Source organism: Anas acuta, chromosome 2 (genome assembly GCF_963932015.1).
Source record: "Anas acuta chromosome 2, bAnaAcu1.1, whole genome shotgun sequence".
In the NCBI taxonomy this organism is placed as follows: Eukaryota; Metazoa; Chordata; class Aves; order Anseriformes; family Anatidae; genus Anas; species Anas acuta.
This window is the reverse complement of record NC_088980.1, coordinates 117,078,412-117,094,362: the sequence shown is the minus strand read 5'-3', so window position 1 is coordinate 117,094,362 and position 15,951 is coordinate 117,078,412. Positions and strand designations below refer to the sequence as shown.

At 42.5% G+C, this 15,951-nt stretch overlaps 1 long non-coding RNA gene across 1 annotated transcript; it reads left to right on the top strand.

The window, feature by feature from the left end:
- Nucleotides 1-6,017: 6,017 nt before the first annotated feature.
- Nucleotides 6,018-8,759, top strand: LOC137851071 (uncharacterized). Its single transcript, XR_011092984.1, has 3 exons — nt 6,018-6,217; nt 6,365-6,536; nt 6,944-8,759. It is a non-coding gene; the product is annotated as an uncharacterized lncRNA (long non-coding RNA).
- The last annotated feature ends 7,192 nt before the right edge of the window (nt 8,760-15,951 follow it).

Genomic DNA, 15,951 nt, shown 5'->3' with positions numbered 1-15,951 from the left:
GGGCTGTGCCAAGACACCGAGGCCGTATGCTAGTATTTGTCTCCTTTCTGGAGCTGTCTTTGTGCGTGCTTGGATGTCAGTCCCATGGGCTTGGCTGGGGCAAGCAGTGGTGGAGGCTGGGGAGCTGAAGGGGATCCCTCAGGCATTTCTTTCCTGTATTCACAAAGCATCTGCCTGCCCTGCTTTTGTTTTGAATGATGGGTTCAGAAGAACCTCTACCAGTTAAGGAGGAGGAATAAACAGTCGGTCCCAATTGTTAATCCTCTATCCACCTCTGGTGCACCCGGTGGCCCTGTGCCATCCCTAGTTGCCATTGCCTCTGCTTCTGCACCCCTACAGAGCTGGTGCTAACCCTTACTTGTCCTTACAGTGGCTCCCGGGGGGGCTGTCAGACATCAGGCAGCTCCCAGGGAAGACGAGCACCAGAAGTACACACATCTGGGTGTCTTTCTGAAGCATAAATTCACTGAGATTATTTCCTAATAGTCCCTCCTTACCTTGCAGTAACTTGTTAGCTTGTCTGAGCCCAGAGGCTTGTATTCACCAAACCTGTCATGCAGCAGCCACCAGCACGGAGCCAGGACAGAGAGACAACCCCCAGACAGCAATCCACATCCTAGTGGGCTTGAAGTGTCTCCTGGAAGAGCTGCTCTCTCCCTCCTTTCTTCTTGGCTTCAGGAAGTCCAGGATGTCTGCACTGCTAAATTTCTGGCCCTATATTAGCTAGGCTTACCCACAGCCCATGCAGCCCAGCCCTCCAGTAGGCAGCAATCCTCTCCTAGTTCAGGGATGACCAAACATTAGTTTCCTTATCTGTTTTTACAGTGGTCCTACTTTACACATTTTTTGGAAATCTTCCTTTGGAAACCTTGCCTACAAAGGTAGAGGCTCGCCTATACATGCCTCCGCTGCACAAGGGTTGGTAGTGTCTGAAAACACCCAAACAGCCTCAGGTTTGGTGAGTGCCCACATTTCTGAAAACATTTGGGGAGTACCCTGCTTACCAGACTGCACCAAGGGCATGAAGAAGAGGGACATCATGGCTTTTCCACTCCAGTGATTTCGGCATTAAATGGGAATTCCTCTATTTTCCCCGGTGCTGGAATACACATACCAGTCTCTAGGCAAAGCAAATGTCTGAATGGCATTTAAAATCTGAGTTTTATGGCTACTACAGCGTTAAATTTCCTCATCTTTGCTGCCTAGCCAGTGAGTACGGATGTATCTCATGAAGTAGGAGAATAACAGAGGCTGCGTCTTGGCTTTGCTCCTCACAAATTTTGGCCTGGATTGGAGCCAGCATAATCTCTGGTGTGAATTACAGCATCCCAAACCAGCTCAGACTGCAGCTGCTCAAATGCCAGGTTCCTGTGGAGTTGTGACCAGCCAAAGTCCAGCTGGTCCACCTATGTGCAGTCTTTCTTCCTAAGCCTCGGGAAAGGTCTGCCTGCATTACTGTATAGGACTAACCCCATCCATGGCTATACCCAGTAAAAAGATAAGTAGATAAGGGGGTAACTAGGGAGGTATTGCATTTTGATGATGCTGTCTGACAAGTTCATCCATTTCATCCATGGCCTAAGAGGAAGGCAATAGTGTTTCTAGTTCAAGACCAACCTGAGATATGCTCTCCATCTTGCAGTTCCTTTTGTACTGTTCGTGACTCCAGTGCAAGCTCTGCATGGTTTGGAGGAAGCTCATGTCTGAGCTAGAGAGCACGTTACAGCAGCAGTGCTTGGCAGCTCTGGATTGCTCCCTTTTTAGCAGCCTTAAACTGGGCCTTGCTCTGCACAGGGAGCTGATAACAGTATTTTCTAAAACCAAAAACACTGTTATATGCAATCTCTCCTCCTTCAAGAATACTCTTGTGGGGACATGTCCTCTCCAGCCTGCTTCAAACATCAACATTTTGCTCCCCAGCAGATATACTGCAAGTACAAGTACGTACAAGTATATAACCAAGTATTTGATGCTTTTTTTTTTTTTTTTTTTTTTTTTCCCCTCAAGTTTCCAGAGTCCAGAACAGGGAGTGCTGAGAGTACAACTTAGCTATCCCGGAACTGATTCAAACCTCTGGAGATGCACTGCCCTGGGTAGCTCAGATCCAGAGCTGCTTTGGCAATCACCATCCTCGTTACTCCGTTTGTCCACCAGAAAACAGAAGGTGTTACAGTTCAGTACAGTCATAAACACTTCATTACCAATGGAAAATTGTGTTAGCAACTTCTTTAATACCCAGCCAAACCTAGACAAATGGAAAGGTCAGCAATGCAGGCACTGATTTTACATATGTGCATTAATTACAACACAGTAGACTTTTGGTATTCATTTCATCTGCTAAATATGTATGAATTGAATGAGAAGAAAAGATAGAAAGACAGAAAAGGGAAGCCAGGGCAAGCTATGAATGGGACTGGTCCTCCTTTTCTGGACCACACACTGGAAATAATTCAAAACTAGCCAATTGCAGGGAATGGGACAAGTGAAAAGAAACATATCCCATGTCAGCTACAGCTTTTACTATAGAGAAGTCAAAGAAGAGCAGGTCCAGATCTGGAATTATTTAGTGGGCTTGACTCCTTGGAAATCAACTGTTGGTGTTTTGCTTTTTTCTAAATAAGGTCTGTAGGACTAGGCATCCTGATATTTTAAGTTCTTAGCTAGACAGCATGCTCTCAAGCCAAACTCAGATTTTTACATACAAATCTGTTATTAAGTACAATTACATATTTTTACCACTTATTGTGGACACCTGGCTTAAATTAATATTAGAAATTGGGAGAAAAGGAATTCTGAAAATTGTCAGAGGACATTCGGAACATGAACTTGAGTTCTAGTTTGGACTGAAAAGTTTTGGATATGAAAACATCTGAAAAACAGAAAAAGTAAGTTGTGGTTAAGAGATGTGAATATAAAATAAAGCCTCCACACTGTTCTCACAGCTATATAGCAGCTGTGTGCTTATCTGACAATATAGTATCCAGAAACCTTAGGCAAAAGGACTTCCACTGTCAAATGTACACAAGTGTTGTCAAAAATTGTCCATCTCTCCTCAGGACAAGAAATATGAATGGTGTGAGAAAAACACAGAAGAGTACATTGCTACCCCAAGGAACACAAGGTAGTCAGCGCATGTATTATGATCAGACTTACTGACACCACGTTACTGAAGCCTCACAACCTACTTCTTCAGCTTCGTGTAGAGAACATCATGGTCTTGGTTTGTGCAAGTCCCCATTTCATCCATTCAGTTAAACTCCTTCAGTCACAGGAACCTTGTCCAAGTAGGGCGAGCTTTCTGCTACACTGTGGCTCACCAAAACTCCTCAGCCAAGGACCTCCAGCACTGTAAGAAAAGCACAGTACTCCTTGAGAGAAAAAGTTTGTGATTTGTAATAATAGCATAAAAACTTATATTCTCAGATGACTAAGACAAAGAGAGGTCTCCACAGTTTATCAAATATATTTCATTATCTAATCCATGAAAAATATGTTGCAAAGAATAAGCTATGTAGCCAAGAGGATATTGGAAGGTTTAGTGTAAATGGTTTGACTGATGTCTCTTAAATTCTAGCCCAGGTTATGTGTGGAGACAATAATACAGATGTTCTCCCCTCCTCTGCGCATCCCATTTCTGGTCTTTTAGTGTGGATTACTCAACCATACGGCATTACTGATAGCATATGTAGTACTTTCATAGGAGGACTCAGTCATTTGCTGTATACTGGGTACTGCTACTGACATCTAGGGAACACAGAAGAAAAAGGGCAATGAGCTAGGAGCTCTTGGGCAGGTAGATAGTTCATCTGACCCTCTTCATAATGCTGTTCTTACCTCTTTCAAGCTGTCCTACAAGAATCCCAGATAAAACATCAAGTCCACAGTGAATACAAATTGGACTGTGTATTTGGAACAGTCCAGTCCAGACTAAATTAGGTTGAGCTTTCCATCTGTCTACCTTGTCATGCATGGCAGTGGGCATTTACCCCAAGAAAGGTGAAGTGTGACATTAACAGTTTCTCTGTGCTCTACATCAGCATAGTAGCTTTAATTCCTTGCAGAACCCACCAAGAGCTGTGCTGATAAAAGATTGTCAGGAGGTGTTTAGTCAGTGAGCTACAGTTTAGAGTTTCCTGATGGAGTAATTCCTGGTGTAAGCCCAAGAATAATACTCAGAATATGCACATAAGCAATAAAATGATGCCTCTTCCCTGTTCTCTGTAGGCTGCAATTGTCTATACATTCAGCATTTTGCTAATATTCTTTTAGTTACTGTGTCTAGAATGCTTGTAAGAGATAGATTGAATCCTGACTAGACACATCCTTCTCTATTATCACAAGAAGGCGTGGGGGACTTGCAGGAGAAATAATGGAGATTCTTAGAGTAGGAGTAGCTGATTACTAGTTTGTTGCAATGTTAAGTAAACACATAACCTAGTGATGAGCTGCAAAAGCATGACTTAAAAGCAAGGAAGGATTTGTAGCCTGTATGCCTGCCTTACCTGCTGCTAACACAGAAATGTGAGTCACAAGCAGGTAGCAGCTCTGTGATGCCAGTGCATCTTTGTACACTGTTCACATTCCATTGCAACTCGTCACGTTTGATTCAGCATAATGCAATGTGACTAATTTAATCAGATGTGAAGTGCACTACAGCAACATGTCAAGTCAGAAAATTTGGGAAGAAAAAAAAAAAAAAAGTGTGTGTGTGGGGGGAAGTGCTTTTGCCAATCCAGGGTTGGATTATTTTTCTCAGCTGGAGGGCTTCATTTTCTGAGCTTGGGCTTTTCTGTTCTGACCTTCCAGCCAAGGGCATGTGTCAAGAGGCTTGTATTTCCCAAAGGCAGTGACACAGTCTATTAGGTCATATGAGCTGGATCATCAAGCATTCGCCCACCTCAACTTCTGGGCCACCATTCCTTGCCCTCCCCCACTCCCCCAGCGCTAACTCATGATATGATGCCCTTGCCTTTGACAGATCAGGAAGGGAAAGAAGCATTTTATTGCTGAACACGTACGTAGCGGAAGCCAGAAACTGAGCAAGCTTACTGTGGTCTGGTGCAAGTCATTTAGTAAGTCTGCTTCTCATTAGCTACTTCTGAAACATGACAAGGAGAAAACATGAGATTTACTAGTGCAGTTGCATTTCCAACCCAGGGTTTACCATTGTTTTGTTGTAAGGTGATGATTATAATCATAAATATCAAAGCAGCCAGCGTCTGGCTGGAAGAAGTTCATCAAGCTTTCAGTACTTTTAGAAAGCACACCCCCACACATACACTTTGGACTATATCTCAGTCTGTGGGTCTTTGTACAAAGAGGTTGCTATTCATAGACATCGACAGCTTTGCACATTCAAACACAAAGTGACGTTTGTTTAAAAAAAATATAAAATAAAAAATATAAAATCGGATGAGCTTTCTCTGGTTTACCCCTTTCTTTCAGAGCTGCCTTTTTTCTTCATATAGCACCTAGGACTAGGAAAGTAGTGCAAAAAATTGTTTGCCACCTCTTTACTTTAGGCCTTTATTATTTATTTTTTTTCCAGTTATGTGTCATGGTCCTCAGAGGGTTGTAAAAAGCACCAGAGGAATTCACAGAGTGCTAAAACAAGCTTAAGAAACACTTAAGCTAGTGAAAATCTACCATCCAATTGGACCTAAGAGGGGCAATACTAGGGTCATGCAGTCCAGCGGGAAGAAAAATCTGGGATACAGATTTAGCAAGAGAAGGAAAAGTACCTATTTGGTTGTTGGAGCAGATAAATACAGGTAAATGATAAAACTGAAACACATAATGATAAAAATGAAAGAAAGCCTTATTACACAGTATGATAAAACACGTTAGCCTATTACAAATGAGTATAAACTATTTATCCTGTCCCTCTCTTTTCTCTATGCCAGTCATGGCTCAGCCAAGGGAGAAATTTGCCTTTCCTTTGCTTCTCTGAGGACTGAAGGAACTTTTCCATGCTGGACTCCTTTAAGGCTCAATTATCACACACAGCTTTCATGCGCTTCTCCTTTAGCTAGGCCTGGAAGAGCTTTGCTGATTGAAATGATCATGTGCTGTGTTAGCTCCGCCTGCAGGGGTTTGCTTCTTACTTTTGGTCCCACCCCCCCTGCCTGCGGAAGGTGGTAAAGTTGCCATTTTGTTCCTAGCGAGGAATAAGGAGGAAAGGTCTTTTTTTGTGCAAAAGTTAGGGGTGATCTATAAGGTAAGACTCGTCGTTGTGGCTTCCTTTTTATCTTGCTGGATGAGAGATAAGTCTGGCTTTTACAGTTTTTGGAATCTGCTTCCCATTGTCTTTTAAGAGTTCTTCGCTGGTTTCCTGTTTTCATTGCTGCTTTGCTGTTGGCTTTAGGTGGAACTCAACAAAATGTCTCATCAGGATGGCTCGAGAGATTTCCCTGTTCTTGCTGAAGCAGATAGCCAGAGCCAGCAGCATGATAGATCCGAGCCAGATAGATCCCAAAGCAGATGCAGGCAGATGACTTCAGCATGGAAAGAAATAGCTGAAACCAGGGCTATGGAAGGTGACCAGCAAGAAGGGGGTGGTTGTACTGGGAGGGAGGAGGATGAATTTAATCTGACTTGAGCTCCAGTTGGGTGCTGCTGAAGCTGAATTTTTGTCCATGGGCGTACGTGTAACACAACGGAAACAAGGTCCCAAGGATATGAGAGCTCTGGGTGGCAGCCGGCAGGGGCTATTGAAATGGAGTATGGTGTTCCTGTTTGCTCCTTGAAGGCTTCGCTTTCTAACCATGCACAGATTATATTAGTCTTGGGGTAATCAGTACATCTTATCAAAGGTGTGGGGTGGAAATGGTATGAGAGTCTTGAAGTATTTAGTGATGAGGTGTTATAGGGGGCTTTCTTTCTTGGTTTTGGGTGTTTGATGGGTTTCTTTAGCTTGGTCTCTTTCTGTTCCTGCCTTCCGTAGCTTGCAGATTTACAAGCCATGCCCCACCTACCAGCACGAACTCCACTGGTGAATGTCCCTTGGGGCTGTTCCTAATTCATGCAATGACAGAGAGTGGAAAGACTGTGCAGCTGCTGGCAGGGCTTGACAACCATCGGGTGCAGCGTGAACCACCACGATGTTGGGTCAGAGACTGTACCGAGCAGGCCTGCTCAACAAATCATGCTTCTGGAAGGCATCTGTCACAACACAATTTCCCAGCTGAGGAAGATGGCGTGAGCTCCTCGATGAGAGAGGAATTTTTCTCAACGGATGAAGGCTCTGATGACTCTGGGACAGCCAGCCCCCAGGCAGATGTTACCAGTGATGATGTTATCACAACTTTTGCAGAGGAGTATTCGCTAGTTCCCTTAAATAAGCAAAAGGAATATTCTGCTCAGACTTTTGACCAGCAAGTAGAAAGCTATTTTGAAGAGCTCTGAGCTTCAGCACACCTGTTTGTAATTTGGGATCCAAATCTGATGGAAACGCAAATGCTAGTCTTCATGTACACAGTTTATAGCAATACAGGCTAAACCCTGCATTAAAACCATGAAGGTTCAAATAGGGTAAAGCCCAGTATATTTCTCTTAGATTGGCAGACAGCTAAAAAGACAAAAACTGGAATGAAAATAGATCCTTCATATGAGTTGCTGCCTTCTTGGGGAGTTTAGAAACCTATAATAATCATAAGGCATTAAAAGTGGGAAAATGACTTTGAGTCTAAGCTAATGTAATGACTATTTCTTTTGCAATTGTAAGGGATATACCAAGAAATATGGTTGTATTTTGTCTCTTTCTCAGCAGTAGAGTCTCATTTTAATAACTTCTTGAAGAATATTTGAAATTCAAAGCCCTTGTATATGCCAGTATTTCCTTTCACTAAGTGCTTTAATTTACTCTATAGAGGCCTAGAGGGTTTAGTGTGTTTTTTTGTTTGTTTTTATTTTTATTGATCTACATCTTAAAAATTCTAATCTAATGCATATATTTTGCTGTCGTACATAGCTGTTTATATATGAATAATGTGGAACAACTAGGGCATATCCTACTTAAAAATGGGGGGGGGAGATGTAACAAAAAACAGACCCACTAGCTGGGGTTAACTGTTCATGTGAAATGAATAATATCCTTGAAATAAACATCTATTTTTCTGTTGTGTTTGTGAGATAGTGTGTAGCTGAACACAAGATCTATGGACCTAGGTTTCTCAGTGTAGAACTCTTGTCTTTATTTAGTCAACAGGTGGACTTTAGAAACGCAGCCTAGCCTAGTAAAGCTACAGTGTGTGGTTACTGAAAGGTGGGTACCTGACTGGTGATTAGTCATGTTAGTGGGAAATTTACCCTGTTGTCAGAGCTTGGTTATGTCTCAGAGTTGGAGCTCTTTATGAGGAACAGATTCGATATAATGGATATAATTAAAAACTAGATCTTTGAAGCAAGACTTCTTTGGTACTGCTTTTCTTTCTCTATATTGCTAGGTGGAGGATTATGTAGCTTTTTTTTTTTTATTACAGTTTACTGGATTTGGATAGCTTCTGCTACAATTATATCTTTAATAATGTTATATGCTTGCACTGTATTGCTTCTGGTGTGGTTAAACTTCTGCAGGTTAAGTGTACCTCTTCTGCTTTGGATAATAGGAGCAGCAATAAAGTGGTGGTGGCTGTCTGCGTGATACTACTTGTGTCCTAATACCACATACCAAACAATCCAGTATACCTAACCTGTAGGGAAGGCTTGTTGACTTCATTTAACCTGCACTGAGCTTAAAATTAAACGTGTGTTTAAAATTATTTGTTGTGTCAGTGTCCTCATTGTACGGAAGAGGCTCCCCCCCCCCCCCCCCCCCAAAAAAAAAAAAAAGGCTAATTCTATACATTGATTCTTGGGAACAGTGAAAGTAAATAACCTCTTCTTCCCTGTTCTTCCTCCCCAGTTAAGTATCATTCCTTTTGAGTGATGCCTGCTCACCTTTCTGGAATATTTGCATACAATTATAAACTGTTGTTTGTTTGTTTGGTTCTTCCAGATTATTTTAAGGCTATTCACTGAACTAGAGTGCGATTCTGTGTGTAACTCTTAGTAAGGCATTTGGTAAGCAGAAACTTTGGGCTAACTGACAAAGCAGTGGTTGCTTGCTTCTTCCTAATGTAATGTGTGCTCCTTGGGAATTAGTGGTTTCCAGCAACGCTCAGAGCTGCTGCTCTCAATTCCCTTAAGGCCTGCGAGTCTAGACCAAAAAAATGGTGTTGCTTCAACAGAGAAGAAGCTTCTATCTTCTGTTTTGGTCTGCGTTGCATTAAAACAATATAGTAAACGTGCGTAGCTCAGTTCACCTGACAAGCTTGCCCGGTAAAGGTACTACAGGGTACAATGCAGAAATAACACTGTCATCTGGTTGTTATAGCTGAAATAGTGTAAGGCATCTATGGATACATCTAAAATAATGCCCTTGATTGTATACATTTCAGAATGATATGTTTGTGAAGTCAGCTGGCAATGTCTCATGTAGTCTACTTCCAAGAGCATTTGTTCATGAGAGAGGCTCATGAAACATTTAAAAAAAAAAAAAAAATGTCACCAGTGGGTAGTAAGATACCAAGCATTGTAGAGGTGTCAGCTTCTTGACAGCATGATTCAGTATTGTGCATTTTCAACTTGACAACTATACAGTTTTTCCTTGTGAATCTCAGATCCTGTAAGCATTTTTGTGCATGCTTGTCTCTTTTCACAAATGATCCTACAACTGGGATTTTTACATGTTGAGTTAAATGCAGGTATAAAGGTCTGAAAGATCAAGACTTTTGTGGAAAAAGTCCTCTCAGAGCAACTTCCTAGGAAAGAAAAGCCTTCAAGGCATTAACCTGAAATCTCTTTGAAGAAAAATAGATCAAGTAAAGCTGAGGAGCAATCAGGAAAATAAAACTCCCTCATAAAGTGGATAAGAGTAGCTAATATTTCTTGTTTGTGGATTTGAATTCCTATGCTCCTTTCCAGTTTGGTCCTCTGTTATATTTCTGTTTACATATGTAAAAGATGCCAAGGACTCCAGGGCTGAAGTCCAGTGATGAAATATCAGATATCATGAGTCCAGGGCTTCTCATGATGTTGAGCTATAAACCACCAGCTTCTTCCAGTGTAGGTGTTGTATGTTGTCTGTATGCATTGTGTGTGCACAAAGATCATTATATGTATTAGTCTAGCTAGGTTGAATAATGAGAAACAGTACAGAAAGTGAGATAGCTCTTGGTATAGGAATGCATCAGTGATCTGGTGGATGTGCTCTTGCTACTAGTGTCTATGAGCTTCCACGTCACAGCATCTTCAATGCTGCCGGCACCCTTCCTTGGTCTAGCCAAGAGGTTTTGAGACTCTGGACACCAAAGAGGACTGCTGATTCTCTGTATTTTAGTTTTCATTTCTTTGTTTGGATTTACAGGGCTTCCTTTTCTTGGCCTGACTGAAGGTCTGTGAGAGCAGGTGTCCCCATGGTGTTCTTTTACTCCTTGCCTACGGCTACAGAAGTATCTATGTATTTTCTTCAAGTAAGAGTAGGCAGTAGTAAGAAGGTTTGAGGGAGGAGAACTGAGTCAGTGAGCTTAAGAGACCAGAGCGAGACCTCCCATGATCAGGAGCTGTCTTTGTTCTGCCTTTTTGTGATAATTATTGCAGTGGGGCCCAGCTCCACAACTGGAGCTCTAATATAATACAAATGGTCATCAATTATTTCATTACAGTAGCCTCCTTTCCCTTCACCACGTCCAACTGCCGTGTAGAAAGACACTTCACAATGGTCAAAAACAGTGCTGTTTTTCTGGTTCCAGCTCTAAAGTCAATAGATTATTTTTGCTGCTCTGAGAAAAGATTCAAGGCAAACTTTGGTAAAGGATCAAAAGTGTTTTTTACTTTTTTTTTTTTTTTAAACCAGTGTCTGTGCTTACTTTAAAAGATCCAGAGAACCTGTGTCCAAGTGTTAGCTGAAGTGCTACAAATAGCATGTTATTCCTTTCTCCCCACCTCCTCCCCCAAATAATTCTATTGTTCTTGTAAATCTGCAGCATTCCAGCTGTGACTTGACAAGAGCCCTGACAGTTGCAAAAGCCGAATCATAAGAGCAGTGCTCTTGTTCCCTGAATTATTTTACACAGCTAAATTTAATACTTTCCCCCCGCTTCCCCACCTTTCATTCTGGCAGATACTTAAGCTGCAAATTAGAGATGTACTGAATTAGCCTTCAAACCTCGCAAATGCTGTCAGAAAGCTGACTTTGTAATGATGTGACTCTGATATCAAACAGGTTATTGCTTATGTATAGCGGCACTTACAAACATGTGCGTACTTGTAACTCTTGGCCTTTGTGCTGCTAGGCAGCCAGCAGGTCATTAATGTGTGGTACAAACGGGACAGAGCCCCACGGACCCCGCGGTAGGAGCGCCTGAGAGGAAGAGTCAGAGTTTCCAGCAACCACTTTCAGTTGGCAGAGCTGTGATTGGAACCATGTGACACTTGGAGGCAATGTACCACCGGCAGCCAATTTATTACATATGGCAATATGATTAATGGTATCAAATGTGGGCTTGTGGTTTTTTTTTTTTTTTTTGTTTAAGTTCAAGAATACTACAGCAGCCAACTGCAGGGAGTCCAAGGCAGCACAAATCTGTTCCATGAATTTAGAGTCAGGCAGATGAGGTTAAATGAGAGGGGGCCAGAGCCAAGATAATGATTGCAGAGTTGTTTCAAAAAAGCAGAGAGTTTAGAATGTGTTCATGAGCAACAGCCCCTTTTCTCTTCTGTCTTATGGCCTTAATGGATACAGTCTGGAACAGGTTTCTGAAACTAAACTGCATTCTGCTCTTAGCTCCTCTTCCTGTAATCCAAAGACCTGTTAATGGTATCCAACAAAACTTACAGTCCCAAAGCAAACAGCAGCAAGTTAAGAGACAGAATGGACTATCATTTTGCTGAAGACTGCTCTTTATGATAGTGATGTGTGGCTCTGCAGGGTGACAACAGATACAGGCTGCCTTGTGCTGGTGGACCTCCATGCCACTGAGCAGTGCTGAGCACGTTTCAGTTGCTAGTAGTGACATAGCTAAAGACCACAATGATGACAGTCAATTTTTATTTATTTATTTATGTTTGTGCAAAGCGCAAATACCAATAATGCACCTAAATGGGGTGGGGTGGGGGGTGTAGAAGCAGGAGTTATGACCATCTAAAAAGTCCCATGCACATCACCTTACATACGCTTCTCTGGCCAGCTCCTTACGTACCTGGGTCTTCATGTTGGTAGGGCCATGCCTTTTACATGTTGAATGAAGCTGGGCATCCTACCTGTGTTGTTCTGTGATCCTTCCTTACCTTGTCTGTGAAGCAAGTGAGATGAGGAGCTCAGCAGCAGCTAGAGGGGTGAAGTGGGAGCTGCTGCCCCCCAGCAATGGTTCATGTGCACTAGGATGTCGCGGGAAGACTCCCTCTTAGCTACAGGTTCTTCTCTATTCATCTTATGTAGCTGGGGCTGTGCTTGTCCTAGATCAACCCAACCTGCATGTGCAGACAGAGCTGTCTGACCAACCACTGCAGCACTGAGCCAGTGCCCACTTTGCTTCTACACAACTGCATGGTAATTGTGTGTAGAGACTTGCACATTGGGAATCTGTGCAGTTGATGGGATTGCTGTTAAAGACTGCAGATGTTCAAACCTAAATTTCAGTGTTCCATGGAACACAAATCCCATGCCCCAATACCTTTTGCCTAACAACTGCGGCAATTGTGAAACACTGCCTTCCACAGTGTAGCTGTGAAAGTATAGAGGTGCTAGTCCTGAGTGAGCACAACTGCAAATATTTAGCATCCGAGTATGATTTCTTTTTGTCTACTACTTTTCCTCTTTTCTCACTCTGCCACTGTTATTGAGTGGAAGCACAAACCTTTTGTTAATGCCCAAAACTCCTTCGCTACAGTGCTGTAATACACTGTACGAGGAGCAAGGCATTTATACCTCTCCTGCCTCAACACAAAGCATACAGCAGGAGGTCTGATATGGCCTAGTGCTTCACTTCATATGGCTTGTGGCCACATGGTCTCTCTTTTATGCGCATGTATGTGTGTTTGTTATTGTTGGATAATGCTGAAGTGTGCACTGATGTGGCCTGCCAAGAGGTTTTTAGAGGCTTATTTGGTCTTCAGTCAAGGAAAAGACTTCCTTTACTTATTTTACGTTAAAAGGACAGTTGTCTCAACTAACATTAGGCATCTGATGTATGTGCTATATGAGCTGCCCCTCTGAGCTGCCCACCTCTCTCTGCTGATCACAGAGGGAACTGGGCACCCTGACTGCAGGTCGTGCCCACCTCAAGCACCAAAATGAGTGATGTGAGTTCCCCCTTCCCACGTGCAGGCCTGCCTGCGCCTCGTGGCTCACGCAGCTCCAGCTCATGGACGGCAGCCTGGCCGTACGTGTGTTCATGTTTTAACAAGATGGGGGAAACCTTTGAACAAATTGCCAGCAAACTTTTTGCAGGGCAAGCGCGGGAGAAGGCTGCCTGCACGAAGTGACCCTCTTGCTGGCAGAGAGGGAGAGACAAAGTGCGGCACAAAGAACGAGCAAATGAAAGAGCTGGCTTGCAACTCTGATCCTTATGGACTTTTCTTGAGCTCTCGCAACAAAAAGTGTAACTCTTGTGATGAATACAGTCCTACTGTTGTATTCCTATGTTCCAACAATAATTTCAATTGAACCCTACTGCATGTGGAGTCCCTTTGCTTTTTAGGTCATAAAAGCAATATGTGGAGTAGAGACTTAAAAAATGGACTTTTAAAAGACTCCAATGCCTCAATCTCTCCAAGAACTCGACTGATAAATCTCCTGTGTAAAATGATCACATTTTATAGAGAAGAATCTTTGTTAGACATTCATTAGCAATAACATGTGAGCCAATTTAGGGAATGAAACCTTTCTTCTATATAAAACCCACTGTGGTCACTAAAACTAATGACTTTTTCGGCCTACCACCCTTTAATTCAGTAGCAAAGCACGTGAATTTCCCGTATTGCTTAGTTCTCCAACAATTTGTTTATCTTTGAAGAGCAGGTCCCTGACTGTGTGAACTCAGGCACATCCAAAAGGTTAAGTAAGAATAAAAAAGTAGATCAGGGCCACAAATGTGGTATTTAAAATCACGACAAAGTTCTGACTGTATTGAGGAGGTCTGGAAGAAGAACAGTTAATGGGCTTACTTCTATTTCAGCTCATCTCCACATGTGAAGCACCTGGGCAGGAGAGAATTGAAAATACAACGTGAATTTAAGTGCTCTGAGGCTGATCTGAACCCATCAAAGTTGGTGCAAAAAATCCACTGACTTCAGTAGCCTTTGGAGCAGTTGATGCATGTTCAGCTAATTACCAAAAAAAAAAAAAAAAAAGTGTTAGCTACCATTCACTAAATGGAGATAGAAAGAAGGAACACTTCATGTTCAGATTTTTTTTTGTGTGTGTGTGTGTGGTTTTTCTTTAGATCCAAGCTTTTTTTTTTTTTTTTGAACAATGAGATACACAGATAGTAAAACTGTCAAAGAACAAAGCAGGCTGAAACACATGTAAAGGTATTTTTTTCATGCTTTAAAAATACAGTTGACAATGGGAAGATTTACTCCTAGCTTCAACTATGGTAAGTTGTAAAGAGGAGAAAGAAGTAATCGATCTAATAATTGTTAAAAGAATTCTGTACTGCGTTTGCCAAAGCTGTATCTACGCTTCTGAGTGGACATCGGCTGTAACATGCCTTGCCTGGAGGGCTGACTGGAGTGTTTTGGGTCTCATTTTCAACCTGATTGTCTGGCTTTCCCTACCATTAAAATGGAGAGAGGGTTACTGCCCGTGTATACCTTGTCCAGTTGTATCTAAGGCATGCACTGGTGCCTAGCAAGTGCTCTCAGACCCTACAGCATGGGTAAAGACACTACGTTTCTTAGGCTGAGCCTAAAAAGACTCCTTAAAGGTGCTATGTAGGATTTATTTTTCCTAGAGGAATACAAAATTTGAAGCCTGTTTTGTTTTTACATAGTCTCCATAAGAATGTGTCTCTATAAGGCGCAATTCCTTAGTGCCTAATTTGCTTCTATTATATTCTAGACAAATTAAGAACAAAACCATGGGGGAATGCATGGAGAAGTGTCAAAGTGACTGAGAGTCAATTTCCTGGGACTTAAGCTGAAATTTTAGTTCCCAAGTTGCTTTTAAAACAGGAATTAGGTTCCTGAGTCACCCAGGAACTAATGAAAATGTTCCTTTGAAATGTGATGAGGAGCTCAGACAGAGCAGAGTGATACACAGTCCTTGGGGCAGGATTGCCCAGAGAGGCTGATGGTGAAGTGCATTTCATGCTAGCTGTAACATTTTTAATGCAACTTATTAAAAAATAAAGTTAACAGCATTGGGTTAGGATCTGGCTGGATGAAGAGATGTTAAGGGGGACAAAAGGGGGCTTGCAGAGCATGGAAATGAGTGACACCTTAGAAATGCTAGAGTGCACTTTGGTGCCTTTGAGAGGTCTGGTCCAGCCTCTTCCAAGGTGGCACGTTGTGATGGAGGCAGCAGATGAGTGCTGACACTCACAGGGCGCTCTCCAAGTTGCAGTGGTATGAGCAGCTTCCTTCACTGATTTTCTCAGGCTTGGGAAGACTGTGTTTAGTTTCTGGATCCGTTGATGCCGTTGTACCTACCTGTGGGCTCCCAGTAAAAGGCTTCTTATTAGCTTATTAGTTCCTGTGGCATCTGTTGTACTGACAGGGACTGGGTGAAGGAACCTGATGGCTGCAAACTAGCCCAGGAGTAGGAGGTCGAGGACAAAAAAACAACTTTCAGCCACATCAGTTTCTCAGTCTGGCTCATGCCACATCTTGGGGGGGAACTAATGCTGGCATGAAGGAAGGGGACCACCTATCAATCAGGAACCTGAACCTACACCAGATTAAATGTGTTGT